This window comes from Lynx rufus, unplaced genomic scaffold, assembly GCF_022079265.1.
Source record: "Lynx rufus isolate CCGP_SWC_20201006 ecotype Redwood Valley unplaced genomic scaffold, mLynRuf1.p SCAF_26, whole genome shotgun sequence".
Classification (NCBI taxonomy): Eukaryota; Metazoa; Chordata; class Mammalia; order Carnivora; family Felidae; genus Lynx; species Lynx rufus.
Genome location: NW_025814841.1, coordinates 2,232,316 through 2,258,913, shown reverse-complemented (window position 1 = coordinate 2,258,913; position 26,598 = coordinate 2,232,316). Strand labels below are relative to the sequence as shown.

Here is a 26,598-nt window from a genome sequence, read left to right as displayed (position 1 = left end):
ATAAATAACTACTTTACATTATGATCCAGATTTCCATAGAAGCTCCATAATTCATAGAGTAAAGACAGTCTGTTTCCCAAGTAACCTTTGTGTTTCCATGTAGCATACATATAGAACCACGGGTGTGTGTGTGTGTGTGTGTGTGTGTGTGTGTGTGTGTGGTTGGCACATGCTACTGAGGCAGTCCTGATTAATGCACATCTCTTATGAGCCAGTGATTCAAAAATTAGTCCTAATCCTGAATGAGTAGAGTGACAGCCACTGTTAAACCCAGATGTGATTGCATATCAGCAGACAAAACTATTGAAGAAATGCTTCAAAAACTTCTTCCTATATAACATGCAATAAACAGCATTTCAACATGTATTCCATCACACAAATAGAGTATTTTATTTGCTTTGGAAACAAACTGAACTTTGTATTACAAGCTACGGTTTGGATTCTCTGGATAATAATCCTTTGCTTTGATTTTTCTGGGCTTCTTTTCAGCATTTCAAAGAAATTGTGAAGTCAGTCTCAGGCCTAAAAGGACTGTGAGGTTCTCTGAAAATTATAGTGTCTATATTCACCTGATTATTTTAGCCTCCCGGCTTACTTCAGATGTTCAGCCCTAGAGGGAGAGTTTAGCTCTGTCTGCTTTCTGATTAAAGTCATTCTTAAGCATGTTACATGGGATGCTGGATATATATGTTCATGGACTTCACTTTCACAAATGACCACACTGTGACATTATTTTTAACCGTTTCACGATTGTTTGTTTTCAGAATTAGGAATTTGATTTTACGTTTTCTGTATTCATTATTTTTGTACTTTGTGCCTGTGCACAGTTTTATGAAAAAATTTAATTAGAGATGAGAACTTGTCTGCACAGGTAATAGGTCTTGACAGTGACCTCCTGATTCTAGAGAGTTATGGAATATTTCACAGTTTTAATGAACCACAGATTTAGCTAAAACAGAGGTGTGTTTGAAATCACATGATAGTTTCAGCAAAAATTTTACACAGTAATAGACCTTGAATAAATTATGTATTACTTAGCCCTAAGTTTTTAAGGTATAAAATGTAACCCAACTTCTAAAGACACTAGGTCATATTGGGAATATTGCTATTTTAATTTTGCTATTTAATAATGAATGTGGTCTATTTTAATATTTATGTTAACTTTTTTCATGCCACCAATTTCTTTGGTCTCAAAGGATTATTAATGATAGTATATGGGATTATCCTAAAGGGAGAAGAGAGTTGTTTGTAAGTAAGTCTCAATGTTCTTTGGCAAGTTTCTCTTCTCTCTCCTGTCTCTTTTCTTTTTTCATAGTTTATGTAGAATCTTAACTTTTTTTTTTTTTTTTGAATGCCATACTCCTCAAGTTGAAGATCAGGGGGCCTTTTATAATGTTCAGTAAAGAAAACATATTTCTGTTAAGAACTACTTTTATTTGCACGAGGATAATGGGGGCTCTGTCCATGTTACAAACAATGAAAATTCCTCCAGATGGTTCAAAAGACATATTTATGAACACAGGACACATTGTTGGCTTCCAGTGCTGTTTTCAGTGGTGAATGCTGAATAAGACAGCCAGAAGATCACATACCTTTAGCATGATTAGTGCTAGAGGGACTCATACTAAAACATGGGGGCAGTCAAGGAAGAATGAGTGTCAGAAAAGAAGAATGATAGGACCAAAGCTCTCTCTGGGAACCTGTGGGAGAGCATTGGAATGCATCCAGTAAAAGGGGCTGTCAAATCAAAAGTCGGCTCCAGTTAAAGCATCTTCCCTCGAGCTACAATGTATCAGATGTGAATATTTCTCTTGTTACCTTGTGATTATTTTATTTTATAGATTGAAATGTGAGTTACTACGTACATTCTTGAAATGTGAGTTACTACGTACATTCTTGAAATGATTTTCAGAATTCTTTCAGTTACTCTTTCAGTCCTCTTGCTTAGTTTAGATCTAGTTTGACCTCAAAATCATGGCCCAACAACTGTTCTATTATAGTCATTAGATATTTAAAGGGAAAAAAAAAACTACCAAACTCTAATTTCTTAAGATGATTAAAATATTAAATAATTTTATAGAATTCTTATTTATATAATTATTTATATAATTAAAATCTTACTATGGTTGATAGAATGATATTGGTGACAATTTAGGGCTTTTTTTCTACTGCTACCAATTCTTCCTTTGTTTAGGTCCAAACTACTAAACCAGACTACAGAGGTATTTCATCTTTGTTAGTAACTTCAACCCTTAAATGAAGAATAGATTGTTGGTCTCCAGAGTAGATAATGAAAGTCAAGACAGCTTCATTAAAATCTTATAATATATTTGGTATAGGTTCTATGTTGACAGCAAATCTTTGCAGGTGAATAAAGTAGCCCTTGCTAATTTAAAAGCTAGACATACGTTATATTCTTAATGATCTTGAGAATTATATTGAATACACATCCCTCAGTAAGGAGGGAGTGTGGTGTGATACAATCTGTCAGCATTGATTTCAAGTCCTGACTGTGCCCGTGACTAATTGTTTAATCTGTTTAAGCCTTTGCTTCTTTGTATGTAAAATGGGTATGATGATACTTACCGTGTAAGATTATTTTGAGGACAAAAGGAACTATATCTCTAAGATGCCTGAAAAGCCCTTGATAAATCATCTCTTCCTGCCTCCTTCACTTCAATGAAAGGAAAAATATCCTTATTCCAAAATGATAGATTGCATTTACTCTGTCTGGAAGATGTTATGTTTAAGACCCTGTTGAAATGTTATTACTATATCTTTGGAAGTATCTTCTATCCTTTAGGGTAGAGGCCTTGTCACTTGCAACAGTTTAATATTATATTTCAACTTATAGATGATGTGTCCTCTAGAGGCCAGGAGATACTGGAGACTATCACTAACAAAAAGTTCAAAACATCACCTGTGACTGCTCATTATTGTTACAAGATTTTTGGACTCCCAAGATTATCGTTATCTTTTAATCTGTTTAAAAATAGAACTTTATTTTGAATCAAATAATGCAGTGAAATGGCCGATATTTTCTTCTGCCTCTTGCACCTTTTGTTTATAAGTCTACTTCAGGAATATTTTCTTACCCCAAAGAGATAGTGTGGGATGCCTGAGTAGTTCAATAACATTATGATCTCATGGTCTATATTTATTGCTCACAAAATGTCTGTATTCTATTCAATAGTGATAGATAAATGATACTTTATTGAGGCACCATAAATGGCAATACATCATGGTTTACATACTTCAGTTGATTTTATGAAAAGCCTCAATTTGGTCCTAAGAGAGGGGTGGTGACACATGAAATTGCGGAATATAGACACATTGGAGAATTGTCAGTGAAATAGACTCTCTATTCTTTCATGCAACCACCGGGACCACGTACATATGAAAATTTGTTTACGCTAAACATCATAGGAGTGAGTGACTTTCTACATGCTTTCTACTATAGACGTTTTAACACACTGCACATTCGGAGCCACGGATTCATCGCAGCGGCTGCACATTGTGGTGGAATAGGGCCTTGCCTCAGATGTATTTATTGTCTATGGGACAATTTTTATGTGTAGTCATGACTATGATAGATAGTAAACGAACCCATAAAACTGACCTTCAACAATTTACATGCACCTTTGTGAGCTGGCAGAAAGAGCCTTGGATTTATTATATACCTCTTTTATTGCAAAGTTATAATTATATCGGTGTAGGAGAGAGTCACAGGGCCCTAAACACAAAGTTGTCCAACATCAGCCAGGCAGGCAAGTCAAGGGGTATTTGTATCATTTTACAAATGTTAAATCCCTTAAGTGTACCTTTCTTGGTCATCAGACTATTTATGTTATTATTCATTTGTGTTTCCCCCACCTGCACTACATATTTGGGCTTTCTAGAAACTTTAAAAAGCAGAATATTTGCGGAGCTCATTATTTTAATATCCTCAGAAATGGCATTTATTAAATCTAGTTTTTCTCAGTATTTTGTCTTAAATTTTACTTTGGACTGTCGTATCCAGATTATTTGCTTCTTTCTCTCTCACTCTTGCTTTCTCAGTCTCTGTCTCTGACTCTTTCTGGGTCTCTCTATCTCTGTGCTCCCTTACTTTCTTTCAAGACGGAAGACGATATTTATGTGGTAGGATATTTTTTGTATGAAAACAACTCAGAATGAATTTTAACCAGAGATTTGGGGAGGCCTCGAATATATTCAGAGGGATTTTGGTTGGGGAGGATATTTGACCTGTGGAGTTCACAGGGCTCTCAGTGGAGAGGCTCTGCTACTTGAGCGAGGTGAACATGGTCAAATGGCTTAATCTCACAAAGCCTCAACTTTTTCATCTGCTAAATGGAAGCAATGTGCTTCAGATGGTTTTTCTGTCAGGTAAGTGAGATAATACAAGAAAGGCAAGTCACTTAGTTCATGGTGCAGAGTAGGCATTACAAATATTGGTTATAATATGTGATAAATTCATAATAATAACCTATTTGTCTTATAATAATAAATTATGTTAAAATTACTAAAAACTAATTAAATGAAACATACTTTCTCTTAATAAATGTGTATTAGGAGATTTAATTCTCTTCTTAAAATTTAGTTTGGAGACCCTGCTTTAAAATACTTGCTCCATTTCTTTTTTTTCTTTTTCTTCTTCTTCTTGTTTTTTTTTAATGAAATTTATTGTCAAATTGGTTTCCATACAACACCCAGTGCTCATCCCATCAGGTGCCCTCCTCAATGCCCGTCACCCACTTTCTCCTCCCTCCTACCCCCCATCAACCCTCAGTTTATTCTCAGTTTTTAAGAGTCTCTTATGATTTGGCTCCCTCCTCTCTAACTTTTTGTTCCTTCCCCTCCCCCCACGTGGTTTACATATACAATGGAATACTACGTGGCAATGAGAAAGAATGAAATCTGGCCTTTTGTAGCAACGTGGATGGAACTGGAGAGTGTGATGCTAAGTGAAATAAGTCACACAGAGAAAGACAGATGCCATATGTTTTCACTTTTATGTGGATCCTGAGAAACTTGCTCCATTTAAAAGAAGCTGTGTAGCATACATTTTAACGTTTCCATGAAATAAGTGATCACTACCTGTCGAGGAGTTCTTTTCCGCAGACTTCGTTCTCATCCCTTTTGTAGATCTTTTATAGGACACCTCCTAGCTTCACAAAGAAGAAATAAGAACGCAAACTGGGATTTGGCAGCAAGGTCCCACATTCAGAAAATTGCAGCTGGAAGTTTTTTGGGTTTTTGTTGTTGTTGTTGTTGTTGTTGTTGTTGTTATTTCCCTTTGCTCCAATTTTGTCAAATTATTTAACTTGAAAAAATGTTTGTGAATATGCAGTTTGTTTTTACATTATGCATCATTTTCTTCTTAGTGCTGCTACACGACCTTGAAAAAGTTTTCTGGACTTGAAGTTTTGGTAGCTATATTATTGCAGACTGACCTGTAAGTTCATATTCTTCTTTAGAGGTAAAACATGAACCCATATCTCAAAATTAGGCATCCAGTGCTTATATGTTAACCACCGGAGGGGGGTTCATACCTGTATTAACTCTATTCACTAGAGCCTATACCAAGTTTTCGTATTATTCCTGACATAATATTCTTTTCGAAGTGCGTGCTTTATGTTAGGCCTTATCGTGCGTGTTATACTATTTAATTATTACAAGAATCCCATATACAGGTCTTATTTCTCTCATTTTTATAAATGAGGACTCGGAATCTCAGCTTAACTCACTGTCCTATCACACAGTTGTTAAGTAGCAAAGCTGGAATCCAAGCCTATGTCCATCTGACTTCAAAACACATTCTCTTTCAATTCCACCATGCTGTGCCTGCACTTTTAAGTGAAATATCATGAATATCCTGGATCAAAGAAAAATCTTTATATTGCAAGAAACACTTGACTTATTGAACAGAGTTTCAGATGAACATACCCATTTAAATGCATTTACATCTTGCTTAGAGGCAGTACTTTCCAAGGAAACTGAAAATAAGCAATTAGATTTAATTTACTTGCAGGTGCACACCTGAGGCCATACCTACACCAGCCAAATAAATGGAGGTTTGGGTATCTTTCACCAGGGAGCAGTAATATCTGTGATGCCATTTTGCAAAATGTATAATCGCACAATATATTTCCATTTAAAACAGTATAGCAGATTAAATCCTCTCTGCCAGTGTATTTCTCATATTTCACTATTTCATTGCAGTATTGTAATGACTTTTTCTGCCTCGGTATAACATCTGAACCTCACAAAAGGGAACATCAAGTGCCACTTAAATCACCTGCATTTGGAAGACATTGCTAATATCCTGCAAATGTACAAAATTATTTTTCCAAAAACAGATACCTGAAGATTAATAATGACATTACTGATAAGTTTTTATGTGTATCGGGAAGTTAGTGATTAGTGTCAATATTTCAAAATTAATATTTTGAAAAAATTGTCAGAAATTACTTTTTTCCGACTCAGCAGGAATAAAACGAGACTCCAGAGAGGAAATACTTTATTATTTATGTGGTAAAAACTCTTATATGACAAATAATTACTTTCTGACAGCTACTGTAACTAATTTTTATTTATTGATGGTGAATCACAAATATTATAGTTGAAGTTCTACAAATAAGCAATAAATATGGACAAGAGAAATGTCATAATGTTTATTTTCAGTTCTTTGATTAATGAAGTGGCTATTTGAATATTCGAGCTAATTTCTTTCCTTAAAATTTTGTAAAACTTGAGATAGATTTTATATTTGCTTCAGTTGTTGATTATTCTATCTGTGGTAGTATGGGTCAGCTCTGGTTGGCTTTGTTTTTGAGAGTTATAAATTACTAGTTTAAGGGCTCCAAGCTTATAACAAATCATCCATATTTTTAACTGAACTTTTGTTCGAGGTAATTGTAAACCTACATAAAACTGTAAGAAATAATTCAGAGAGATCTCTTGTACACTTTTCCTAATTTCCTCTAGTGGTAACAATTTGTAAAACTCTAGTATAATATCACAAGCAAGATACTAACATGGATTCAAACTTCCTATCGTATTCTGATTTCTCCTGTTTACTTGCCCTTGTTTGTCTGAGTGTGTGTGTGTGTGTGTGTGTGTGTGTGTGTGTGTGTGTGTGTTGAATCTGTAATTTTTTTTGAGAAGTAGAAGTGTTCTCAGGAAGTTTACGTAGTTCATTAGACTGTTTGTAGTGCGCAGAAAGGTGTTTACTGGGTAAATGTCCGTGGTATTCGTAGATGATTTGTTTAGTTTGATTTGCATTTCCATGACTAGAAGTTAAATGAGAACCTCCTGGGTTAAAAACCTTGAAGGATTAACCTCCACTTCCTTTCGAGAGTAGGGAGACACAGTTCTCTCAGGCTGCCTCTCCCATGGATTAAGAGTATACTGTTATACAGGATGGAATCATAAATTCAGCAGCCAAAAGGAACTCAGTTTAACTTTTATAAACTCATTAATCTCTTTTTAAGAATCATTTCTTTACTCATATATTTGGAACAGATTAAATCTATTAATGCAGTATGAAAAGAGATACTGTTTTCTAACATTTCAGTGATGTATGCTTCATGTGTTACTTTATATTCATCTTATTCTCTGTAGTTGAAGTCACTCTGTATACTTTTGCGAAGAGTATCTTCACACTCCCTCTTCCTTCCCTCTCTTCCTTTCCCCCTCTTCCCTTCCTTCCTTCCCTCCTTCCTTCCTTCCTTCCTTCCTTCCTCTGTGTATTCACATAATACTTAAGAAATTCTTACTTTCTTCAAAGTATCATACTAGGTATGAGGAACAAAGTTGATTAGACATGATACCTTATTTTCTGATTTGTATAACTTTATAATAGTCAGCCAGATGTTATTATTGATACTAGTCAGACATACACATGTACGTGCTCACTTGCTACAGAGTACTCTCATGGATGTCGGTGCAGAGAAAGAAAGCAGATTTTCAACAAGTCTAACTGGAAGTGACTGCTTATCCAACGATGTTTTGGAGGACTGCCTTTCCGTGTCCATTTTGGTACTCAACCCAATATTTCCGTGCGAGTTACAAAACCAGGAACCGTTAGTTTTCTCAAATGCTAAAATTCTGAAATGAAATTTCATGTTCCAATATAAATTGTTTAGGTATAGGAGTAAGAAAACCTCTGTGGTCTGAACTATTTAGGGAATGGTCAGTCCTAGAATGAGTATTAGAATTTACATAAAATTGGAAGATTTGTTCTTTTATTGAATATGGTGGAAACTCTGTTTATGACTAACAGTATTCCAAGTGAGGTCAAGTGGGGATCACCATGATTTATAATTGGAGACTTCCTTCACCCTACCCTAATGATGTAGGCCCCTTCTTTTCTTGTAATTGCATTGTGTGTATGTAAATTAATTTCTCTGCGGTACTTTAGAATTTATTCTATGAAGTAGTCTCATTTCAAATATTGTTTATATTCTTCTCTCACTTCAAGCTCCTGTTTCAAATTTTAGCTTTGTTTCTGTCCGTTTGATTATCGTTTCCTGTGATGAAGCTGAAACTAAAAGCATTCTACTCTAATTCTATGTTCTGGAAAAAAGGAGGTGTAATGGCTCATATGGTTGTGATTACATATAAAGGTGGAAGTGTTTGCTCTGTTGTAGACACAAGTTGGGTTTGAAGTACTGATCTAATGATCTTTAGTGAAGCAAAATTATTTAAGGAAGGTGATCCCCAGAATGCACAATGATTATGACTAATGCTTACTGCATATTTGTTCAGCAAATAAATCAAAAAGGGATTTGGTTAGGACTATATGCCATGTACTTGTCCCACAGCTTGCTTACAGAACCATAATCTTTCCTGGCGTACATGGGTTAATAATAAATACTGATAAATCCTGTCATTGTGTAGGTAACCTTGATTTGTTCATACTTTGTTGGCTTTGAAAATTCAAGAGAATAAATTAATACCAGACTTAAAAGTGCCATTTTTTCCTGAAGACATACTTTATTTAAGTTTAACATCCTTGGCTTAGGGAGCGCAAATTGCTGGACAAAATGGCCAAAAATAATGATGATAGATCTGCATTTTCACAGGGTTTTGGCTAAGGAATAACCTTAGATTTTGATAAAGAGAGATATGTAAGTATGAGAGATTAGAGTAAAAAAAATTTTTGAAGAAATATTGGAGGGAGTATCTGTTTATATTTGGAGTATTGCCATTTTTACCATCAAGAAATTAGGATTGCCCGTGACTTTAATTTAACTGTCCAGTATATATTTAATCACTGTTATTCAATATAGCAGTGTTTGCGAGAGACTTCTGTCTCTCACAGAGTGGACGATTGTAGCTATTCTTTAATTATGATCAACTTTTCTTTCCTTTATTGTGACTTATTTAGTTGTGTCACTTTGAGTCAGTGTTCTATCCAGTTAAAAACAAAAAGGAGGTAATATGTACATCTACACTAAATAACTTAGGAAAAACAAAGAACATTATTCTCAAAAAAAAAAAAAAGATTGTGACAACAAATAAAGATGCTTTTACTTTCATTTAAGTGGTTTACCATGGGCATCACTTTATTTTCCAGCTACTCCTCTTAGGTTTGTTGTAAAAAGAGACCATTAGGTAAAGGACCCAATATGTCTGGCACATGATAAGCACCCAATACATGTTACAGATTTTATCTTGATTATTCTATAATTGAGAATATTTGAAGAGAGAAATGAAAAAAAAAAATCTAATGATGGCCAGTAAGATAGGATAAATATTTTCTTTTGTTTTAAGTATTTTTCTTTCTTTTTTACTAATGTATAAGCAAGTTCCTTATTTTCTCCTTTTTGGCATTCTATGTGAAGATAATGTCAGTGGAACAGTTAATCTTGGTTATCTGAAAATGGAATGGGTGACTCACCTTTGATGTGAACCTTCACAGCTTACGTACCTTTGCCTGGCTTAGCTCTGAAGTTAAGAGGAAATACCAGAGTGGGGTTACTATGCACTGAAGCTCTCCTCTACCTGTGTGGGTGGAGTCAGCTCTGGGAGCTGCTCCTGTCATTTGTTGGATTCAGTATGATATTTTATGCCTCCATTTTTTTTTCATATGGAATGAAAATGGTTCTGGGTAGGAGCACCTGGGTGGCTCATGTATGACTGACTCAGGTCATGATCTTGCAGTTTGTGAGTTTGAGCCCCACGTCGGGCTCTGTGCTGACAGTTCAGAGCCTGGAACCTGCTTCAGATTCTGCGTCTCCCTCTTTCTCTGCCCCTCTTCCTCTTGTGCTCTCTCTCTCTCAAAAATAAATAAACATTTAAAAAAATTAAAAGGTTCTGGGTAAAATCTAGTTCTAGTGTGGGTAGTTATGATTATCAAACAAGGCTATATATTGAATACAAGTAGTTTTTACCTATGTGCTTCATTTTCCTTCTCAATTATTCTCAATTATAAAATACAAAGGTGAAATTTATAGTATTTGTTGAATACTTAATATGTGTCAGATATTGTGTTGAGTCTTCTACGTATACGATCTCACGTTTACAACAAAATAGGAGGAACAATTAGGAAATTCAATTGATGCTCATGGGAAATAGCAGCAAGGTGGTGGCTATAAACTGGTTTTCAGGATGGTCAATAAACTTTTTGCTCATATGATCTGAAATATTGAATCCTGAGTATATATAATCTCCAATCCTAATGATTTTTGAAATCATTGTAAGAATTTGTTAAATCTAATTTAATGATGTCCCATTGGTCATCTCTTTATTATCTGCATGTACAATTATTTTCCAGTATGCTCATAAAAGTATCATAGCTTCCTTTTTTTCATGTGATTCACTATATAAGAAAATACAAAACTGTGGGACACTCATGCATTTGGTGGAGGAGAAAATATTATAAATTATTATTACAAATAAAAGTAAAATCTTTCAGCGTATAGTGTTAGCAATGAAAAATCATTGTTTTGATTCTAGTTGAAACCTGTGCATAATTATTTCTGCAGTGTGTTATCTGTTGTATTTTAATTCTATTCCAAATAGCCAATATTTAAGATGAATAATATAAAGAAATCATAATGGAGCTACAGAATGCTATTTACTGCCTGTGGTTTTTAGTTAATGAAGATAGAGAGAAAATCAGTCAAAACTTACTGACTCCATAGCTCAGGGCAAGTTATCTTGGCATTTGTATCCATCTTTCTTTTAAAAATAAAAAAAGCCTTTTTGAAGGATGTCACTAATGGACATATTTTATTCATACTTGACAGATATACATCATTCCAACATACTTCCTAGATTCTGATATTTGTTTACATTTATTCATTTACATACTAGAGTTTTACAGATACCCTTTAAATTTAATGCTCTTTTGACTGTGTGAGTATCCTGATACATAGTCATCAAATAGTGATGATGTTAAAAATCTAGAAATTAAAAAAAAAGAGAGAGAGCAGCTGACTTCTTGCATCATATGTGTAGTTTAGATAATTGTTGTCACTTCTGGGCGCCTGAGTCTGGTATCAGGAATCACATGACCACTTGTGAATGTGCTCATCCGTTAGAGGATAAACAACTGATTCTAGTTTGTCTTAGGAACAAGCAATGAAAAGGGTCCCTTCTATTACCAGGTATTTTAAACTGAGGGGACATGATAGAGATACTTCTAGATGAGCTCATCTCTCTGATTTTTAGTGCTTGAGGTGATGGACTTCTAGTTATTGCTAGTATTGTTACCTCAATTTCAGGACTTTGTGAAATTATGAAAAAAAGTGAAGAAAATTTTTCTACTATTGCCAATAATTTATAAGAAAAGGCTAGTATTATTTAAGATAAAGGCAGCTTACAAGATCTTTCCCAACAGCTTTTAGAAATACTATTTTGTCATACGAAAACCAGATAAAGACACCACTAAAAAGAGAGAACGACAGGCCAGTATCCCTGATGAACATAGAGGCAAAAATCCTCCACAAAATACTAGCAAACCAAATCCAACAATACATTTAAAAAATCATACACCACAATCAAGTGCTGGTTCAATATCAGTAAATCAGTCATCATGATGTATCACATTAAGAAGAGAAAGGATTAAAACCATATGATCATTTCAATAGATTTAGAAAAAGTACTTGACAAAGTACAACACTGATTCATAATAAAAACCCTCAACAAGGTAGGTCTAGAAGGAATATACCTCAATATAATAGAGGCCATATATGAAAAACCCACAGCTAACATCATCCTTTATGGGGAAAAACTGAGAGCCTTTCCCCTAAGGTTAGGAATAAGACAGGCATGTGCACTCTCACCACGTTTATTCAAATAGTACTGGAAGTCCTAGCCACAGGAATCAGACAACAAAAAGACATAAAAGGCATTCAGATTGGTAAGGAAGGAGTAAAACTTCACTATTTGCAGATGACATGATACTATACATAGAAAACCCTAAAGACTCCACCAAAAAGCTGCTAGAACTGATAAACGAATTCAGTAAGGTCACAGGGTACAAAATCAATGTAGAGATATCTGTTGCATTTCTGTACACCAATAATGAAGCAGCAGAAAGAGAAATTAAGAAAATAATCAATTGCACCCCAAACCATAAGATACCTAGGAATACACTTAACCAAAGACGTGAAAGACCTGTACCCTGAAAACTATAAAATAGTGATGAAAGAAATTCAAGATGACACAAAGAAATGGAAAGACGTTCCACGCTCATGTCATACCACCCAAAGCAATCTACATGTTTAATGCAATGCCTGTCAAAATATCAACAGCATTTTTCACAGAGCTAGGACAAACAATCCTAAAATTTGTATGGAACCACAAAGACCCTGAGTAGCCAAAGCAGTTTTGAAAAAGAAAAGCAAAGCTGGAGGCATCAAAATTCTGGACTTCAAGTTATATTACAAAGCTGTAATAATCAGAACAGCATGGTACTGGCACAAAAGTACACACATAGATCAATGGAACAGAATAGAAAACCCTGAAGTAAACCGAAAATTATATGGTTAATTAATCTTCAACAAAGCAGAAAAGAGTATCAGTGGGAAAAAGTCTCTTTAACAAATGGTGTTAGGAAAATTGGACAGCAACATGTAAAAGAAAGAAACTGGACCACTTTCTTACACCATACACAAAAATAAGTTAAGAACAGATTAAAGACCTAAATGTGAGACCTGAAACCATAAAAATCCTAGAAGAGAACATAGGCAGTAACTTCTTTGACATCAGCTGTACCAACATTTTTACAGGTCTGTCTTCTTAGGCAAGGGAAACAAAAGCAAAAAAAAAAAAAAAAAAAAAAAAACTATTGGGACTTCATCAAAATAAAAAGCTTCTGCACAGCAAAGGAAACAACAAAACTGAAAGTCAGCCTAGGGAATAGGAGAATATATTTGCAAATGACACGTCTGATAAAGGGTTAGTATCCAAATTATATAAAGAACTTATTCAACAACCCCAAAAGCAAACAATCGAGTTAAAAAGTGGGCAGAAGACATGAACAGACATTCTCCAAAGAAGACATACATATAGCCAACAGGCACCTGACAAATGTTTATCGTCACTTACCTATCAGGGAAGTGCACATCAAAAGTACAATGAGCTATCACCTCACACCTGGAAGAATGGCTAAAATCAACAGGTGTTGGTGAAGACACAGAAAAAGGAACTATCATGCAGTTAGTGGGAATGCAAACTGGTGTAGCCACTCTGGAAAACAGTGTAGTGGTTCCTCGAAAAGTTAAAACTGGAATTACATTAGGATCCAGCAATCACACTACTGGGTATTTACCCAAATAATACAAGAACGCTAATTCAAAGGCACACACGCACCCCTGTGTTTATACCATTAATGCTATAAACACCCCTGTGCTTGTAGAATTATTTAATTATTTAAACACTGGGGTGTTTATAGCATTATTTACAATAGCCAAGATAGGGAAGCAGCTCAAGTGTCCACACGTCGATGAATGGATAAAGAAGATATGGTATGTATATACAATAGAATATTATTCAGCCATATGAAAGAGTGAACTCTTGCCATTTGCATTGACATGGATGGAGCTAGAGAGTGTAATGCTAAGTGAAATAAGTCAGTCAGAGAAATACAAATACCATATGAGTTCACGGAGATGTGGAATTTAAGAAACAAATGAGCAAGGGAATAAGAGAGAGAGAGAGACCAGGAACAATCTCTTAACTGTAGAGAAGAAACTGATAGTTACTAGAGAGAAGGGAGGGTGGGAGGGGGATGGGTTAAACAGGTGATGGGGATTAAGGAGTGCACTTCTTGTGATGGGCACCGGATGATGTATGGAAGTTTTGAATCACTACATTGTACACCTGAAATTATTAAAGCACTGTATGTTAAAAAAAAAACAGCAAAAGAAAAAGGAATACTATTTTATCTAAAATTAACATATTTACAGTACTAAACAACAGAAACTCTTTCCGTCAGCTATAATTTCTGTTGTCTTAAAACTGTGATTTACAGGGGCACCTGGGTGGCTCAGTCGGTTGAGCGTCCGACTTCAGCTTAGGTCACGATCTCACAGTCTGTGAGTTCGAGCCCCGCGTCGGGCTCTGTGCTGACAGCTCAGAGCCTGGAGCCTGCTTCAGATTCTGTGTCTCCCCCTCTCTCTCTGCCCCTCCCCCATTCATGCTCTGTCTCTCTCTGTCTCAAAAATAAATAAGAACATTAAAAAAAAAACCCCGTGATTTACAACAAATTCCAGTCATCTTTTTCCTTCCAATTTGGGATTAATTTTACCTCAAGGCAGTTCTTTCTATTTCATTGGACCTCTGCCCTATAAACAATTTTATTTGTAAATAATGATGTGTTTAAATGTTTATGTTAACACTGAATTGTATTCACTTACGAAAGATTATTTCTGATCTGTTGAAGGAAAGAGATGGTTTATACTGTCTTTTGTCAGCTTTCCCTCCTCTGAGATGCTATTCCTGATTTCTCTGAGTTGCCTTAGGAGCTTTTTTTTTCTTGCTGGTCAAATTTTATCTCCTGCTTTTACCAAAAACTTCCTAAGTTGAGTCATAATTATCTCATCACTGTTAGAATAAGTCCCATAAGGAAAAGATAGACGTTAGATTCATGTTTGTATCTCAGTATTCCACACTGTGCCTGGCATTATGTGTTTAACAAATAATTTTAAATGAGTATATACCTTTTTTAACTAAAGTTTTATTGAGTGCAGTTTTATAAATAAAATAGTCCTGAAAATAATTCTGCCTGCAGAAGTTGAATACCTGGTGAGCTATTGTAGCTCTGTTGGGTCATGCCGCAAATGAGCATATGTCAGACTTCCTATGAGGGGTCACTCCACAGAAATGATGTTTTCAGAAGCGGTTGCTTCTATGTAGAGGAAAGGATCAAACCTTAGATTTGTGTAACAAGCTCTGAATTTTTGGAAACCACACTCATGAGTAATACTATCTGCCATCTTGCCTAGTTGGCTTCCTTCCTCTTTCTCTCTTTCTCCTTCCCTCCTTCCTCTTTCCTTATCTCCCTCCTTCAAGAGCTGGTGTTTTTATATCTTATATTCATGTTGGAAAGGGGCAGGTCCAAGGAAAGTAAAAAAAAAAGCAGGGGGGAGGGATGAAGAGAAGAGGAAGAACATATACCGATCACGATATAGAGAGCATTTACCTACTTAACCCACTTGAGGGCTACATGTGGGCTATAGAAATATTTTACAAGCTGAAAAATGTGAGGGCATCAGATATTCTGTTTTGCAATCACTGTGTGCAGTTTCCCATCAGAATGCTTTCTTCGGAGAAAATGCCATCGACCAAATGAAAAAGTGGGGTGTTGTTTTGGAATGTTCAAAATGCCTTTTGTGCTTAGTATTGCTATGAAAAAAAGCTTATGTCCTTTCTTATGTTAGTATTGATGTGATATATTTAATCAGACTTTCAAATTTTTATTTTATTTATTCTATAACTATTTTCTCTGAAGACTGATCATCAAGGAGAGAGGGAATGTGGGAAACTCCATGGATTTAAAACCTTGTACCTTAGATTTTTTTTCCTGTCTGAAATTTTTGGGACAGAAATGTAATAGTTTATTGTGAACTCTGATAATCAAACAATAATTTTGCCACTCCGCTCTGTAAAGCTTTCTCGGTGTTTTGTTTGTTTAATCTTTTCTACCACCTTGCCTCCTTCAAAACTTGCCCTGTGGCCCCTTCCTTCAGGCATTCATATTCTGCTTTCCAAATTGACTGGCAGCTAATCTTATAAATGAATCCATTCTAATGGCTGCTGATATGATACTGGGGCTTGAGGTCAATCCTTCCACCTAGTTAAGTTGTTAAAATTTTTTAAAAGAGGCAGTCTGATGAAGCAAACTGAGCATGAGAGCATCAGAAAAACAGAGTTGGAGTCCAAGTTTCACCACTAATTTTGTACCTTAAGTTTGAGCCTAGCCCAATAAATATGATGGTAAAATTATACCGACTTTGTCTCTCAGGGAATGAACTATTAAAGTATGTATTAGAAAATGAAAAAGTGGTATGTATAACACTGATTTAAAGGCCTCTTTAGAAACAATGATTTAACCCAAAGCAGTGAAGATATATATATAGTTTCTGCAACTCTACCAGGTACAGAGCTTTGTGGGATATCTAAAAAGTTCCATGTAGAGAGATCATAAAGATATACAAATCACTATTATAAAGAAGACAATGATGAAAAATATTAGAATTAAAATCAATGCTGTAGGAGTTCAAAGGGAGAGATCACCTCTGAATTTCTGGCAAGGAGGAGCTGTATGAATCAGAGAGATGTTCATTTAGGAGGTAACAACAGACTTCCAAAAAACGGTAGGGTTTAAGCATAACACTAATGACAGGTATTTAGAGCTCTATACCACACAGAGAAGGCTTTAAAAACACAGAGAGATTGACTAAGACTGTACCCTAAAACACAGAGTGTCAGGGAGGCTGCTTTCAGCAATATTTCTCTTCTCAGTTATGTATAACTTAAGAATATATACAACTATGAAGATACACAAGCATTAATAAGAGGCTCCAGAATTTCGAGGAAGTGACTGCAGCTTGCTTGATCTTTTGGAATTATATTTCTGGAAGTATTATCTGAAATTAATATTTTCAGCAATATGAGTCCAAACTTCAGAAATAAAAACTTTGTGCCAGCACTATAGCCTACATATTAAATCTTTCTGTCAATGAAGGCATTTTCACACCAGATACGCCTGTATCCTATTAATTGCAGATGCCATAAGTAAGAGAATTAAGTGGCTGATACACTTAATTCTTTAATGTTTGATACTGGACAGGACTTGTTCTCCCAAATTTGGGGACCCACATCAAGACTTCAGAAAACATTTCAGTAGTATGATGAGAAATGGCATATTCACGTAGTGTCAAAGTATTTCCCCCACTAGATAATTATTCATTACAAAGGGAAATTTGCCAACTTGACAGTGGAGAAACCTGGCAGACACAACTTTAACCAAATCATCAAAATGACCATCACTAGTAATAGGACATATGGATCTCATGTACTCCCTGCTGTGGGACACTGGGAAGGACACAGCATTCCTTCTGGTGACAATGCATAACCTTGGTCTCTTCATGAGGAGATACCAGACGAATGCAACTTAAGAGACAGTCTTTTAAATAATGGCCAGTGTTCCTCACTCACATCGAGGTCATGAAAGACAAGAATACGGTTTGTAAATTAGCTAATATTTACAAACAGATTAGTTAGATTAGTTAACATTAATCTTCTGGTGTTGATAATCATACTGTTGGTTATATTAGACATTACCATTTGGAGAAACTGGAAGAGGAGATAGTAGAATTTCTGTACTATTTTTTTAAAAGTGATACTTGTACTGGTTCACTGGATGAAAAATTTTAAATCCATCATGGAATGTCACTTTTAGACCAGTCTTCTGCATGTTTCTATCTTGGCTGAGAGTACTTTATAGAGCACTGTGACTTCCCTGGATTAAAGACTTTGAAAGTAATACTGTCATTTCCCCATGTTACTTGTTCATCTGTGAAGTCATTCTGCCATCCTTTGGCTCTCCAGTATTGTGGCCCCAAAAGTCACCTCTCCATTCCAAATATAGACCTTTTCATCCGGGTAAAACTCATCCTAATCACAGTTGATGCTTAAGAATGTTTACCTGTTAAAGTTTGTCATTGCATTTCCTTACTTCTCCATCTGCACCATTTCACAATGTGTTAAAAAAGAGAAAAAAAAAAAAAGACGACATCTGGATTAATATGGTTTTTGAGCTAAAGAAGTACCTAGCAAGCCAGTGGTCTTTAGTTCCATTGTGAGCCAAGTATCTTTTTCCACATTAATAAATTTAACCTGTGAGAGAGCCTGCCATTTTAACATCTACTGAAGTAGATGTTGCCTAAAATTTAGAACTCCAAATATCAATAAGGTGCACCGATGTTCTATAGTAAATGTTCTTTAAAAGCTTGTTTCATTTTAGTCAAACAGGGTCTAGGGTTGATTTGTACCCAAAGTTTCTCCTTTAGAGTTCTTTTCTCCTGGAGAAAACAAACCTTCTCCAGCAGACCAGTGCCCTGTGGGTCCCGTCCCTTCTACGGACCTCCTGCCCATTGACTAACTTTTGACTGTTGCCCCTCCGCTGCTGTTTTCTGTGTCTGTTAGCCCAGACCTTTCACTTCTGTGATGATTCCTTCCTAACCATACCTTCCAAAGGATTGTCTCCCTCTGGGTCTCAAGATTTGAAACAGGAAGTGGGATTGGGTCAGCCTGTGACAAGGAGGGGTGTCTGGAAGGTCAGGGAGGGTTTCTGGCAGCAAAGAGACATACAGTGCCAGGTTTCTTGAGCAAGAGTGGGGACTCCCTCCTTCCTCCTTCCAGCAGCTGAAAGGAGTCCAGAAACTGTAGCTCCTCTTTCCAGTGACACTTCCAAACATTTGCAAGAGCCAGTCTCACTCCACGTGAATGTTTTCAGACACCTGGGATGAGCTGATTTTCTGTTTGTAGAAATAGACCACAGAGCAAAGGGCAAAATATGGCAGGTTTTCCCCCCAGTCTTGAACATGGTCTCTGCATAGAAAACTTATTTTGTATGTGAACATGCAGGTGAAGGCTTTCTAGTTTTATTTCAGATCATGGTTTTGTTTTTAAAAACATCTTGAATTTTCGACCTTATTACCAATGATATTACTACCTGGAACCACATTTTATCTCTTCTATTTCTCTATGTTGAATATGGTAATTTGTAGGTTTCAGTAGGCCTTATAATAATAGAAAGAATATCCAGACGTATCATAGCCTCAGAATTAATTCTTAAAGCCAGCCGGAATACTAAAGTAAAAGATTCCTGAGTTTGTGTTATATGCTGATATATGGTGGCATATACACGTGACTTTGCTTCTTCTTAATGCTGTGCACGTTGATTGCCATGACGTTTTAGAAACTGTAGCCAAAGGGTGCATTTTTATTCTTGAGAAATGCAGTGATTTAACTGGCTCTGGGATTTAGACAATTCCAGTGTCTTGTTTTGGAGTTTTTAGGCACTGAATGCATGAAAAGGGAATGTTTCTATTTTGCCACCACCATTATGTTATCTTTTCCAGTGCAATTACAAGCTAATTCAGGCTCTTTGTGTTAGACTAATAGCTTCTGATTCACTGCTGTCACCCAGTACCTCTTCATGCACTTTTAATAACATCTGCAGTGCCCCCAGCACTTACCTAGGGTGAGCATTTTTCTCTAAGTAGAGACTCATCTTTGGCAAATCATTAATGGAACATCAAAAAGATCCCATCTGTTAGAGTTACATATGGCTAAGATCAGAATTATCAAATATCTCATTTTTTTCTTTATTCTTTTTTTCTTTTTTTTCCCCTTTCTTATCCACACAATAAATGTAGTTGTCAGCAGGATAAGTTCATGCGCCGGATAAGGTCACAATTTCATTTAGTGACAACTTCCAACAGTACGAACTTACAAGGTTCGATTTATTAAAGAGTCAGAAGGGATAAGATCACTGCATGGCCAGCCTGATTTATCAGGGTTTGACTGGAGCACTTGAATAGGGAATGTCGTATTTCAAGTTTATGTTCAGAACTGTAGTTGTGTGTGTGTTATGACTGTATGACTCAAAAATTGAGAAGGGAAATTAGAAAAGGTATCCCTATAAGGCGATTTGTAGCCACTTAACCAAGAACTATCATTTCCTGCGCCAAACTATGCTTTGAGATGGCTCAACATAGCATAATGTAAATGGCACCGTTTGTCTTCAAATGCAGATGAAACGTGCTGTTCTTAATGCCCGAGGAAACACACATAGTGGCAGCCCTGCACTTTGGCTGTGAAGATAATCAGCAGTGAAACGATCGTCTCACCCTCTTGTGTATCTGGCGGGCAGCCGTCAAATGGTTAAACCATAAAATAGCAAGAGCTCTGCCATACTTCAGCCACCTTGGCTGACTTTGAAAATGTTTTGAGATTTTTAGAATCTTTGAGCGCTTTTTGAACTCAGCATGACTTCGGGGCTGTCCATGTTTGATACCATGATGTATAATGTTTTCCAGCCATGAAGAAAATATAAATATGGGTTCTGACGCTATAGCCTTCTGTTATAGGAAGGCCTGATAAACATTATGAGCTAATTCATGTGGTCTGCTTTAAAATTTGGTTACGTGTTTAGAACCAAGTTCAAACCAATCCAAATTTTATTTTCAGCAAATGAAATATGATCTTCTGTCGTCTCACTTATTTGCAGCCATGTCCTATGAAAACTGAGCCTGGAGTGAAGGGACGTTCTGTAAATACCATATACATTTATGTCACAACTTAATGCTGAATTCAGTCGAAGCATGATTGCTGATAACTATGCTAAAAGACCCACATCTTGTCTGTTCCCCTTTGGTAAACTACGGTTTTCGTATATTTTGCTTTCTAAAGAGCCATCAAAAGGACCCTATTTAAAAGAAGGAAAACAATGGCTTCGTTGTACTTTCAATAAAATAAGATGTGAGGGTATCTCTCTTGATTTTAAGTATTTCTTTCCACCAGCGAATTTCTTTTATTTGCACAAAAAAGTGAGTTGATATCTTAAAAGCTGCAGTATGTTTGGTAGTGATTTCGGACTTAGGGCTTTTTTTTTCTCTCTCTCTCTCTATTTTTTTTTTTTAAGTGAGGCTATCATAAGTCTTTGAGTAATCACAGACTTTTAAAAGTATGCATTATCAAGAAGATAAGAGAAACAGCCCTCAGCACTAACAATATTATCTTTTACCAAAATTGATTAGTCCATCCTATGTGTCTCAAATATTTTGTGTGAATTTACCCAGCATGTAAAAAAAAAAAAAAAAGAGGCTTCTTTTTGAGGAATAGCTGCAAAAATATGAACTGGATTGAGAGGAAAAATCTTTAGTTTTCATCCTGCTCCATATTTCACAGATGAGGTAATGTAAGTAAATGTAGCAAAATGCTGAGCAAATGAAATGATTATTATTGTACTCCAAAGAGAAGATACATACTAAGACAACTTTTTTTTGTCCTTAAAATCAACTTTAACTGCACTAAAATTGAGTGTAGGAACTTGAGTGTAAGTAAATTAAGTGTATGAAGTCTTTACACAATCAACTATGTTCAGTTTATATTTTGCAATTACCACATGTCACAAACTATATTGATTACCAGGGGATAAACAGAAATTAAAAACCATACCTGTAGTTCAAGGTGCCTATTTATATTCCCGTTGAGGTGAAAAGGGTTATCAAAGAGAAACCACCAGCTAATAATTAAATACAAAACTGTGAGGGGCGCCTGGGTGGCGCAGTCGGTTAAGCGTCCGACTTCAACCAGGTCACGATCTCGCGGTCCGTGAGTTCGAGTCCCGCGTCAGGCTCTGGGCTGATGGCTCGGAGCCTGGAGCCTGTTTCCGATTCTGTGTCTCCCTTTCTCTCTGCCCCTCGCCCGTTCATGCTCTGTCTCTCTCTGTCCCAAAAATAAATTAAAAAAAAACGTTGAAAAAAAAATTAAAAAAAAAAATACAAAACTGTGTACCATTGGATTATAAATGCCATGGGAGTACTAGGGAAGGAGAACTCAGTTTTCTCTGGAATTCAGAGACATCTGGTGAGACAGAATAGCTTTGGGTTTGATCTTGCAACATTAATAGAGTTTATCAAGTATAGTGTGTCTGCCATGGAGCAAGCACAGTTCTCCGAAAGGTGACGGTTAACCTGGACATGAGGAGGAAAGTACAGTGAGAAAGACTTTCTTGATCTGGAGTGAAGAAGAGTCTCTTCTGAAGAGCAAAACAGAAAGTGAGGCAGGCACCGTGGAGCAACATTGTGGTTAAGATTCAGGCATAAAGGCTCAAGTTGGGACGGTCAGAAGGGAGCTAGTGGAGAAACTTGTACCAGTGAGTGAGATGGTGACCATGGAGTTTTTTAGCGTGTTTATGCTGATAGGGATTTGGAGCCTGAATTGGAGCTGTAGAGTGAATTGAGATTGGTTGGAAATCTACATCTGAGTTGATGAAACCTGGGGAATGCTGATAAGAAAGATGAACCCCCCCCCCGCCCCAAAAAAAGAAAGGTGAATCCAGAAGATATTTGAAAGGAAGATAAGCCAAGGTATGGCGTATATTTTGGATGGAAGTGGTAAGAGGCAGTGTGACCACAGACATTGGTGAATGGTCACATGTGTTGATGCGAGTTTGTGGACACGCTCTTAGAATGCTTCAATGTCTTTTGGGTGAAGTAGTAAGTATTTATTAGGCACTTTGCATGTGTTATGATGTGAAATAATCCTCCCAGCAGTAATATGAAGAAGATATTACAGTTCCCATTTTATATGCAGAAACCGAAATTCAGAGGGTTAAGGGACTTACTCAGGTTCACATGGCTTATTCAACAGACTCTTCTCCAATTCAGTTTTGAACTCATTCCAGCCTGTGTACTGGCCTCCCCTTCTACCAAACTCCTTTCACTCTGCATACTCATGATTTCCATTTCATCAAAAGGTATCTTTCTGGTTCTTTTCTTACTTTCATAAATTTTCACATTACTTGATTGATCCCTCCTCCTTTACATTCTCAATCAATTGACTGCTATATCGGTCTCTTCTCTATTCTCTTGCACTTCTAATTTTCTGTGCATGCTCCTCTATCATTCTGCCTTTTGAAGATCCTTGGAACTCTGTCTCAGGTCTTCTTATTTTATTGTGATATACTCTGTCCTGGGTGAACCATACAATGGCTTTTATTGCCATAGACCAGCTAGTTTTAATTAGTGGCTAAAATGCCAAAATTTATCATTCTAGTTAAGACCTTGCTTCTGGGTCTCAGGCTTGTACTTGCCCATGTAAAATCACCTCTTGCCTTCCTTACAGCCACTTTGACCTGAATATTTCCAAACTCTAACTCTTCATCTTACCCTTAAATCTTTTTTGTGTTTGTTCTTTATCTCAGCAATATATGACCATTGACCCATTTGCTTAAGCCGATACCTGAACAGTATTGTTGGATTTTCCCTTCCCTAACTCCTAAAATCTGAATAATCAATAGGTTCTATGGTGTCTACTTCCCAAGCCTTGTGAATGGATTACATTTCCTGAAATTTGCCTAAGGTCCAGGCTTGTCTTGTTTGTTGCTTTATGCTTGGGCATAACCCACAGTCTGATACCAAATAAATTAGTGGAATCAAAGAATGAATAAGTTAATGTATGGAGGCAAAAAAGAATGAATAAACAAATCAAACAAGAATTGGAGCTTTGCTTTCTGATTTTGAAATATCTGTCCTTTTTAAGTTAAACATCCATTTTTATGATAAGCTGTTGGACCTGGCACTCTGACTCACCATTCCAGGGTTCTTTCTACCTGTCATGATATATCATATCTGGGGAAAGAAAATCATGGTATCAGGAGCACCTTACCAACTAGCAAGTGAGTGCAAAACCCTCTTTACCAATGACAAAGCCAAGACTCGGAAAAGACATCTCTTCTTCAAGGCTGTTTAGTTGATTATTGGATAGAGTTGACTAAAAGTTAATCTTATTTTTGGTGTGATAATGTCTCCTCTATTTCATGACACTTATTTATCTTCAAAAAAATTTAAATATTATATTGTCAAGCAACATCTAAGTTAAATTAAATATAATTTCCATTTATACAATGTCTTCTCTTGCTATCATTAACCTATGTAGCTTTGGTAGTGTTCAAATGCTAATTATTTTCAATGTGTTTGCAGTTTTCTAGTGAATAAATGGATATTTTTATTTAACTACTTCAGCAACAGAGTGGATTTTCCTAAACCTCAAAATAACTTCTTGATAAGCAAGAAAGGAGACTGGGATATGCCTGTTTGCCTAATAAAGTTGAAAAGATTGACTTGTTAGCTTGAACAGTTACTGGACTTTTTGTTATGGCCATGTTTAAGAGCTCATAAAAGTAGTTTTGGTTTGCTTAAAATTCTAATGCAGAGTCAAAGACACCTCAAGAACTTTGGAGATATTTGGGTATCACTTTATGATCTGCCCTAAGTTTGTAGTTCTTAATCCATTAAAAGACAGAGCTACTTGTAAATCCACAGGTATAGATAAGAAGTCACTGTTTGACTGAGCCTGAACCCTTTTCAAATGAAAAATGTCAGTGGCAGAAAGAGAGAACGAATTACTTTTTAAAAAGGTTTTCAAAGATCCTCAGATTTCTCTGGTATCACTTAAATGTGACATGACTGGTTTTTTTTTTTAAGTGTGTAAAATCAAGCAAATTATTTGGGCATCATTTTTATGTAGAAAAGAACATTCTTAACCAGTGTTTAGCTGAGGGATTGAAATGTATTTTATCTTTAAATAGTAAGTTATAAAGAAATTGCTTAAAATGTAAATATCATTGGAAAATTCAAAGAACTATCAGAAATTAAACAGTCTCTTTTCAAGTAGAATAAAATCTTAAAGATGTAAATCACTATATTATCACATTTGAATATGAAGGCACACATTGTGGGACATTTCCCACTGAGTCCTTTTTGAGATCATATTGGATTATTAGCTAGGCTCTGCCTCTGAAAATTTGGGGTATAAGCGCTCTGCTTCCAATGTACTAATCAAAAAGATTGTACAAGGATGCAAAACATTTTTAGGGGAAAAATCTCAGAAATGGGTTTGTTATTCCACAAAGAGAAAACAAATTATTGTTCCATATTCCCTGGACTCTGGACTTGATACTTAAGCATATATTATTTATTGTAAATATCTTATTTATAAAGCTATATTTCAGAAGCTCAACTCATTGAATCTTTTTGGGGTCCATTTTCCTCATTACTGATCATCTTTAGCTACTGATACATCAGAGTGAAAAACAAACTGGAGGGGAGAGGTGCTGTCTCAGTTCAATGAGTTTAATGAGTTCTTCCATTTTTCGTGTATTTGGCAAGTGGGAGAGGAAGGGAGCATGAGAAGTAGGGAGAATGGTGTAGTTCTTGAAGTGACATTTTTTACCGTGAACATGGAATTGTTATTTCCATTGCATTTTCATTGTCCCGATACAGATAAATTTATATTTCATAATGGACACAATGTCAACATTACTCAAAATTTTAGCTGGTTGTGGTTTACATAACTTTGACTTTGGTTTTCAGGATTCAAGCAATAATAGAAACATGAAAAGTAATGTCTGGTATTTTAACTATTAAACAGAGGTGACACAAATGCCAAGAAGTAAAGGAAAGATCTAACTGAACTCAGGTTGATGGTATTGCTTTTAAAAACATCAAGATTAAATCTACATATTTAAAGACAGTTACTGACTTGAACAGAAATTAAGGCCAGAGTAAGACAAAACATTTATGCTTAATTACCTACCATAACTTATGTATCGTTTAGAAAATGTAATTACTGAATACATTCTATTTTATTTAGAACTTTTCTCAGCTATCTGTGGTATATGGGTTTCCATTTATACTTCTTATTCATCCATTCGTTCCCGCTTTAATGTCTGCTCTTCAGCAGGTTGAGAAGAAATACCAGTAAAAAGAACTAATACATTGTATTATTAAGATTAATATTTTAAAATACAAAGCTTTTGCTATGATAATATGGTATAGTGATACTATCAGAACATAAATATCATAGATTTAATTATTTAAAGAGAAAGATTCCAATTCTCCAATTCATGATTGAGATTTTGTTTGATTATCCCAAAGACTTTTTAGGCTGATGGCCATTCTTTGAAGATTTGAAGCCTTCAGTTAGTTATTTTTTTTAATTAATTCACTTATTTCTTTATTTTATTTCTCAATTTTTTTAATGTTTATTTATGTTTGAGAGTGAGACAGACAGAGCATGAGCAGGGGAAGGACAGAGAGAGGGAGACACATAATCCGAGGCAGGCTCCAAGCTCCGAGCTGTCAGCACAGAGCCCAACTCAGGGCTCAAACTCGTCAACCAGAAGATTGTGACCTGAGCTGAAGTCAGACACTTAACCAACTGAGACACCCAGGCGCCCCTTATTCATTTATTATTTAAGTGAGCATTTGATGAATTCCTACTTTATGCTAACGTGTATACTATCTTCACTTCCTGTTTCCTTTTAATGATCCAATGTAATAATTTGGA

The 26,598-nt window shown here is 35.8% G+C and overlaps 1 protein-coding gene across 1 annotated transcript in view; it reads left to right on the top strand.

The window, feature by feature from the left end:
- ZFPM2 (zinc finger protein, FOG family member 2) overlaps positions 1-26,598 on the top strand; it is a 372,521-nt gene that overhangs the window by 111,473 nt on the left and 234,450 nt on the right. The window lies entirely within an intron of this gene.